The following is a 9,788-nucleotide window of genomic DNA, read 5'->3' as shown; positions in this document are numbered from 1 at the left end:
GATTTTTAACTTCATTCTTAAAGCATTTGAATTTCTCAAAAGCTTCTGACTTGTGCTTCATCAAATAGATATAGCCATATCTAGTATGGTCATCTATGAAGCTAATGAAGTATCTGAATCCTCCTCTTGCTTGGACTGACATAGGACCACATACATCCGAATGTATTAACCCTAGAGTGTCTGATACACGCTCACCTTTATTGCTAAAGGGTGTCTTTGTCATTTTTCCTTTTAAACATGACTCACATGTTCCCATTGATTCACAATCAATCGAGTCTATAAGCCCATCTTGATGTAGCTTAAGCATGCGTATCTGGTTTATATGGCCTAAATGACAATGCCAGAAGTAAGTTGAATTATCTACTCTAAGTCTTTTGGTATCAATTGTGAAAGCATAAATCTTATCATTCAAAATATAAATCCCATTTAATGATATTCCTGAAAAATAGAAAATGTTGTTTCTATAAAATTCACAGTTATTGTTCTTAATTGAAACATGAAAGCCATCATCAACTAGACAGCTAATAGAAATAATGTTACGAGACATCTCTGGAACATACAAATAGTTCCTTAATTCTATTACAAGTCCTGATGGTAGATGTAGATCATAATCCCCAATCGCGAGCGCAGCAACCCTTGCACCATTTCCAACTCGCAGATTCATGTCTCCTTTCTTCAATTCCCTAGTCTGCTTTAGTTCCTGCATATTCATACAAATATGAGATCCACATCCGGTATCTAATACCCAAGATTCAGACTGTGAAATTGAGTTAATTTCAATATAGAACATACCAGAAGTTGAAGCACTGTTCTTTCCCTTCTTGAGAGAAGCTAAGTACTCTTTGCAATTTCTCCTCCAATGCCCATCTTTACCACAGAAGTGGCATCCCCCTTTGGGCTTCTTGACTTGCTTTCCTTTGGCTTGGGCCGGCTTGCCTCCCTTGTTCTTCTTGGGATATCTTGGATTGGGAAAATTCCCTTTCCTCTTCTTTGATCCCTCAATCACAAGAGCGGGTATCACCTTATCTTTCTTCATATTGGGCTCAACAGTCTTGAGCATGGCGAGCTCTTCAAGAGAGGTATGTAAGTCATTCATCTGGTAGTTGATGGTGAACTGGGAATAACTTTCTGGGAGGGACGTAAGAAGTAAGTCAACACTTGGTTCATGATCCATCGCAAATCCAATACTAGAAAGTTTGGTGATATAGCCAATCATCTTGACACAATGTGTTATAACAGATGTGCCCTCTTGCATCCTGCAGCGAAACAACAGTTTTGATATTTCAAAACATTCACATCGAGTCTGTTTCCCGAACAGCTCTTTCAAGTGCATGACAATAGAATAGGCATCCATCTCCTCATGTTGCCTTTTCAAATCTGGTGTCATTGATGCAAGTATGATGCACCCCGCGTGTTCATCATCGGATCGATGCTTCTGATAGGCATCAATCTCTTCAATGGGTGCATCATCGACCGGAACAGCGGGTATCGACGTATCCAATACATACCCTAGCTTTTCGAACTTCAAAACAATTTTGAGGTTACGAAACCAGTCGGCGAAGTTTGAACCATTCAATTTGTTATCGGTAAGGATATTTCTTAGATCGATTTTCGAAATGATTGTTTTAGAGTACGATTTGTTGATAACCTGAGAGTGAGAAAAAGTGACGGATGTTATTCATTTGCTTAATTCATTTACAATTTAAATACGTTGGACTTTTATGTTTTTAAATTGCTCCCACTATTTTACCAAATTAATAACCCTGCATATTAATTCGAAGGATATTCAAAAACCCTTTAGTGAGCTAGAATCCTAACTCCTAAAATTTCACCTTGAGTTTACTCAACAAGCTAAGTTTTATTCATTAGGTAGATTCATGCAATCAATCACAACAACAATGCGACTTCTAGGTTATTAGGTTACTAACCACATTAGTAACTGATATATTTCGTTTATCAATCCCAACCATATTGCCCATTAGGTTAGAACAACATGAGTTTACTCATCCAATTATTCTAACCTAATCCAAGTCGTTACCCTGTATTCGTGAAAACGATTTTTTTCGATAATTCAGGTATTACCATAAGACCCCGAGCTTGAGTTTACTCAACAACCCTAAGGCCCCCAGTACTGCCGGCTGAATTATAATATTAGGGAGGGGCAACCGATTTTCACAATAACTCGTTTATTGACTTAACTTTTGATTAGTGAGGGGTTTTATTTAATGTCTCATAATCTAACCTAGTCTTGATTTGCTTTAGCATTCATGAGACAGTCATACATTCAACATCGACAATTATAGACATATTTCTAAGTTTATTCTGTTGAGCCAGAAACGGAATAAAGGGTCACCCTAGGGAAATACTAACTATTACATATTTCTCTTTGGGTCCTCCGTCTTCTCCTTGGCGCCTTGAATTACAACAATATCCAATTTTTTAAGAAACTTCAATTTATTTGAAGGGATTTGGATGAGAAGAGAAATACAATAGAGAGTAAGAGAAGGCAGGACTCGCAGATCCTATTTTAAAATACCAAAAGACTGAATAACTATTATAGAGGATCTAATATGTCCATAACGCCAAACATGCAAAGACTCAATTAAATTAAATTTAATTGGTTGATTACATAAACTATTTATGTAATATTTGAGTTAATCAAATTAACAACTTAAATTAATTTACATCCAATTTTAATCTTGTCAATTTTGTATCCTTTATATTTAATCTAATCAAATTGTAGCAAGTACATTTAGATTAATATAACATATACAAAATCAGTATCATGCATATCCTAATTAATTCGTATAATTCACTTAACGCTTTGAATTACTTATATCAAATATTTAGGTAAAACAAACTTTTAAATAAATTGATTTTGATAATCAAAACAAAGTTATTATATTCTGAAACATATATATATATATATATATATATATATAACGGGCCTGTTTAAAACATCCTTTTAAAACGGTACCATTGATCGGGCCGGACCGATTTAATCGGCCCGTCCCTATCGTAACAGCTGTTACCGTAGGGCAGCAGTAAGCCGCGCGGCGCCGCTGCCTCAGCGGCAGCAGCGTCGCGCTGCAGCTGGTTGCTGCCGCATGGCAGCAACCAGACGCAGTAGCGAGTCGGGGCTGCTGCCTCGCGGCAGCTACCCCGAAACGCTACTCATTTTATTTAATTTTTAATTCATATATACATATAATTGTTTTAAAACGGTTTCAAAACAATTTTCAGAATATCTGTAATCAGTTTTTTTTATCTTTTAGATTTAATAAAACAAAACATTTTAATTATCTAACTATAAAACCTTTAATCTTTTGTTTAAACGATTATCAACCGAAATAATCAGGAACTATGCATAATCAGTTTTAATTATCAAGTAATCAAAAATTATTTATCTTTAGATTAATTAAACTAACCAATTAATTTTTATTTTATTTTTTTTATTTTATTTTATTTTTTAAAAAAAAAATTTGCGCACAATGCGCTTACATTAAAGAAGAAAGAAAAATCTCTACTAGACCCGGATGTGATTCGAACCCATGACCTCCCAATGCATAGGTAAGTTCTCAACCACTAGGCTAAGAGCTTCATCACAATAAATCTAACAATAAATTAACCAATAACAGAAATCTATTTACATATATGAAATAACAGATTAACATAGGCTCTGATACCAATGTAGGAAAATAGACAAGTCTAGGCGTAACGGAATAATAAAATTTTATCTATTTTATCTATTTCCCTTTTCCAAGATCTGTTAATTGTTATTTCATACAATGAGGGATAGAAAGTAATACCTTTAATGAAGAACTATCTACGGTTGCAAACGAAGTGCCCACAACTTCTTATAATCAACTTGTGAGCAACGAATGTTTTTGTTCAACACAGAAAAACAAAACTAATCAGTAATCAACCTTTAAAGTATAGCAATCGCAATGATTGCCTCTAACAGAAATCGATACGAGATCAAAGAGGGAGTAAGAAATAAAGTAAATTAGCCGAGACGAAAGACGGAACGGTTCCTCTTCTCCTTCTAATTGAGTGTGTCGAAATTTAGGGGTTAGGGTGTCTATTTATAGACTTCTCAAAACCCTAATCCCAGTTGTGTTAGGTAATTAAATAATTAGAATCTCATTCAGAATAGGATTACTAATTAGATAATTAAATAAACACTTTAATACTATCTAAATAATAACTAATTATATCTAGATAATTATTATTAATCAAATTAATAATTTAATTATTGTTAGGGATAATTAATTAGAGTTTCAATCACATAAAACTTCTAATTAATATTATCAGATAATCCTTTAGTTTAATTTATAACCATAATCTAATTATAATTATTAAATCAAACTAATATCCCTATTTAATATATAAATTTCGGCCCATGCACTATGTCTCACTAATTTACATTTTCGTCCTCCGATTCCAAGTCCCATATGTGACCCATTAGGTTCTTTATTGCCACTAGCCGTATATATCCTTTGAAATTATTCATCACGATTAATTCCAACATATATATAACGGAATACCGTCGCGAGCTGTTACTAGCAGAACCTATGATATTCCCCCAGAGCAATTAAGAAGTCAGGTTGATAACTGACGTTAACCTTTCTGCATTAGGTACAATATAATACGATCCTTCATCAACTATATCTTATCGGTCAATTCCTTATAACCATGGAACGTGTCAAGGTTACATATAACGAAGAGTCCGGTTTTATTTGTACAGGTTGAATTCACGCTGAAAGATAAGTTAAGTGAAATGTTCATTTCTACTCTTAACTCTATCACCTTACAAGGATTTCAGTTAATTCACCACAAGCGGCCATTTGGATATATCTCCCACTTATCGGGAGTGACGAATGCTCAATCTGACATTAACTATTCTACAATTACTTTGTGTGATACCCAACCCTACTCTCACACACCCTAGGCTCTCACCTGTTGGATCGTGCTCGCATAAAATCAAAGTATCAGACTCCATAATCCAGAATCACTAATTAACGAATGTTTGAGTCTGAGGATTAGTTATACCTACTAATACCAATGAATGAACAGTTGACACATTAGATAAATCAATCCATACTGTTATCTCAAGTCGGGTCCCAATCCTAATGAACTCCTTCACCGGATCCATGTAACTGTCTAGATATCTAAATATCTAAAGCTTGTGAGATCAGCTTTCTGTCTCGACAGAAAACATTGTTACATGCAAGTCTCAACAGTAATATGCCAACCCCTATAACATATTACTTGACTTGGGTTTACTTTAAGTTTATTGATCTTATTATAAAGTACAGTCTCACTTTATGCTTGTATGAACACTTTATAATTACTTAAACAAACTTAGGATTACTTTCTTTATGAAAGATTTGTGCCTTTATATATATAGTTACATATTAATGCTATATATATATCTGATTAAACAAATGATCAAATAAACAATTTATTCATTAATATTAATATCCTAAAACAATTGTCTTTAGGACACTAAACTCCAACAAAATGATTCAGAAATCTATTTAATCATATCGCCTCTTGAATTACATACAAGTATGATACATACTCTTCTTCCATTGTGGATATGACAACACTTGTTTGTTTCTTGCTACTCCATAATACTGCACCATTTCTCAATAAGAAAACATAGCCTATTGTGGATCTTCTCTCATCCAAATCTCATGCCCAATCTGCATATATGTATCCTCTCAATTTAGATCATTTGCTTGATAACACGGAGAGTAATCTGCAGTTGCTTTAAGATACCTCAGTATTATTTTCACTGCTATCTAATGTGCTTACCCGGGGTTAGATTGATATCTACTTATTATTCTAACAACGCGATAGATATCAAGTCTTGTACACAACATAGCGTACAATAGACTACCTATGACACTTGCATAAGGAACATTTCTCATATGTTCAATATCTTGTTGTGTTTTAGGACACATTTCTTTGATAAAGGTCACACCCTTGGCCATTAGGCTATCTATGGGTCCGTAATTTTTTATGTTAAACTGCTCAAGAATCGAGTGGACATATATCTCTTAAGACAATGCTAACAATTTCTTTAAACAATCTCTTGAAAGCTTAACTCCAAGATTATAAGCATCTTCACCTATTTCTTTCATTTCAAATCTTGATGTTTACCAATCTTTGATTTGGTTCGTTTATTCAATGTCATCAACATATAATGACAAAATGATAAATTTATTTCTGGATCTCTTTTTATAGACACAATGGTCTTCTTCAATCACTTTGAAACCCTTCGATATCATCTTATTATGAAATAGAATATACCATTTTCTAGAAGAATATTTAGTGTCATAAATTGTTGTTTTCAATTTGCAAACCTTTTGTTTGTTGCCCCATTCAATGAAACATATAGGTTGTTCTATATAGATATCTTCATCCAATTCTCCATTGAGAAAAGCAATCTTAACATCAATACACCTAAAAGTAATCTAATGGACGTGAACCTCACAATAGGTGAGAAATTTTTCTCAAAACATATCCCTTCTCTTCAAATGTATCCCTTTATCGACTAAGCAAGCCTTGTATCTTTAGATACTACCATCAACCTTACGTGTTATCTTAAGAACCCACTTATTCCCAATCGTTCTTCATCCCTTTGGAACAACTAGTTATGAAACTTGACTTGATATCATATAAGCCATTTCTTCTTCCATTGTTTTAATCCATTTATCTTTTCTAGGGCATAAAAAAGCCTCTTTGATGTTCTTTGGCTCTTCATCATCTTGTGGTGTGACTAAAAGAGGCGTGCCTTCGATATTGAATTAACTATGTTCGACACTTTCTCTTTTAGTATGATGTGGTTCTGAATCTTTATAAATATATCACATATATTTGTCGTAATTTATAATGTCCCTCTTGGACCATGTTCCATACTCCCACTAGAGTTAGGAACTATGCTCCCACTGAATATAGGATCTAGATTATTCAGATCGTTTTTAGGTATTGGAATATTTTCTTATTCCTCAAAATTTCTCCCACTCAAATGGAGAGACCGTTTCTTTCTATTTCCTCATATAAAGTGAGATCATGGTCAACCTCGCCCATCTTAGGGAACCCATTCTCTAAAAAGACAACATCTCGTGATTCGAATTTTGTCACTTTTCCTTCATCGTTTTCACCCACTAGAGCATATCCTTTTGATACTTCCGAGTATCTTATAAAAAAATACTCTTTTTACCTCTCGGACCTAGATTTCCAAACCTATTCGAGGTATTATAAGAAAAAAATGATGCAATCCCATGGTTTAAGGTTACTCAAATCAGGTTTGCAACATGTCTATAGCTCATTAAGAGTATAAGTGACGAACTTAAAAGGCACTCGGTTAAGTACATAAGTTGGTGTAAGCAAGACACTTCCCTAATAAAGATTGGTAAATTTTCTTCATCCATCACAGACCTAACTATAGACAAGAGTTTTATTTCTCCTTTTAGCAACACCATTTTGTTACGAAGTTATGGGAATTGACAACTGATGCTCAATTCTTCTTTCATCACATAAAGCTTTGAATTCATATGATAAATATTCTCGACCTCGATCGGTTTACAAAGCATTAATATTTCTACCTAATTGATTCTCTACAAGGTTCATAAACGTTTTCAAGCAACTTAAAACTTAAGACTTATAGGAGATCAGATAAACATGAGCATACCTAGTATAGTGATGACAGCATCAGGTTGATCAAATTTGATAAAATGGGTAATTGGGAGAACTCGAGGCTATGGGGCTCAAAGCGATGTAATAAGGAACCATTAGAGAAGAAAAGTCACAACCATCAACTTTAGCTAAGGCATGGACATGTGGTTTTCGATGGACACCTTCCTTCCTTTTTAGTTATATTATTGTTTAGTCCCCCTTCCTTTTACTTTATGCTTTTAACTATTTTAACCCTCCTTTATTGGGTTGTCTTATTACTTTTAGTTGTGCTTTATGTAATTTTACCTTTAGGGTTAGGGCTGCATAAATTCATCTCTTTGAAAGATGTATGCACCTTTTATTGTCTTTATCAAATCAAAATTAGATTTCTCTCTTTGAGACTTAAGATTTATACCTATGAATTGGGGGTTTTTCAATTCCTTCAAGTTGTATCTTGTAAAATTAGGGGTTTTCAACTCCTTCAAGTTTAGCTTGAGAGTTCTTTGTTAGTTTAAGGTTAAAACCTTCATTATTTTCTTTCTCTCAACCCTTATCTACATCATATAGTCATCAATGAAAGTGATGAAATAGTATGACATATTCTTTTCTCTCACATTCATCGGACCACGGACATCGAAATGGATTAATTGCAAAGGATATTGAGCTCTAGTTGTTTTTCTGAATGGTTTTATAATAAAAAAATCCCCTCAAGGCGTGACTCGCAAGGAGGAAACTCAACTTTATTTAAACAGCCTAGTAAACCTTGTTTGACTAATCGAATCATTCGATCGTGGCCAATGCAATTTAATCTAGCATGCCTTAACTGAGGATTGCTTTCCTCTTCACTCATAAAATGAGAGACATAATACATTGAAAAAGTATTATTATTGAAATTACTTATTTCAATATCCAATACAACTAAACCATTTGAAATATAACCAGAACCATAAAATGTGTCTTCCAAAAATAACTTCAAAATGTTATTCTTAAAATCAAAATTGTATCCCAAATTTAACATTGTTGTGACAGAAAATTCACTGCAATTGATGATAACGTAACTAAGCAATTTCGTAATCATGAGAACATAAAGGATCTATGGATCGCTTTAAAGGACAAGTTAAGAGGTGCGTCTCTACAAAGCTCTATTTTCTAATAATTAAGTTTGATAGTTGCAAGAAACGACATGATCACACTATGAAGAAACATCTAAGGAAGATCTTGGAAGCAAACAGGACATCATGTAGGAGGAGAGTTCGACCACCACATAGAGTTAATCTACATGTATCAGTCCTTCATACTTCAACTCTTGAGTTGTTTCCTTGATATATCCATCTTGATCTGACTAGAATTCATCAGAACTTGATGAAGGCATCACATTCCCTCATCATATAGTTTGTTGCACCTGAATCAACAATCCACATAAGATTGAATTCAGTTTGAAGAATAGTACTTGATACACATATTTTACTCATGAGTTTATCGAATGTACCTTAGGGGCAGTGCTATCATTTTCATAGTGCCTTTTGAGTTGACAGTTGAAATACTTCAATCGTGAAATGTTGAGCTTCTCTATTCTTGAGCCTCTTATTCCCTTTTTATTCCAGTTTTTTTTTTTTTTGTCCTTAGCATGCTCTTTACCCTTGCCATTGAAACGCTTACATTTCTTCCTTGATTGTTGGAACTATTTTCAACTGCGTATGAACCATGATAATGTGCCTCATCATTGATCTTAATCGATGCAAGATAGTTATCCTCTAGTTTAAGGTGGCGAACAACATCATCAAAGGTTTTGATACCTTTAGAGTGAATAACAACTTGGACTTTCTGGTCTTTGGTAAACTTGTGACCAACATCACTAAGCTCGCTGATTATGTTCAACATAATAGGCCTCTCGGTCCCTTCTATGTCGGGTCGTGGTTGCTTCTTCGGTTTCAGTCATAATTGTCACCAAAGTATCGAGAAGATCTTGGTCTTCTATCACATATTTGATTTTCATACTCCAGACTTTGTATTTATCACCATTTAACTTAAAGTCCTTGATTGATAATAAAATAGAAGTTATTCACAGTACATCCTAGTTCTTTATGCAACCAATATGTGGC

The sequence above is a fragment of the Euphorbia lathyris genome, chromosome 1 (assembly GCF_963576675.1).
Source record: "Euphorbia lathyris chromosome 1, ddEupLath1.1, whole genome shotgun sequence".
Lineage (NCBI taxonomy): Eukaryota > Viridiplantae > Streptophyta > Magnoliopsida > Malpighiales > Euphorbiaceae > Euphorbia > Euphorbia lathyris.
Note: the sequence above shows the minus strand (reverse complement) of the source record.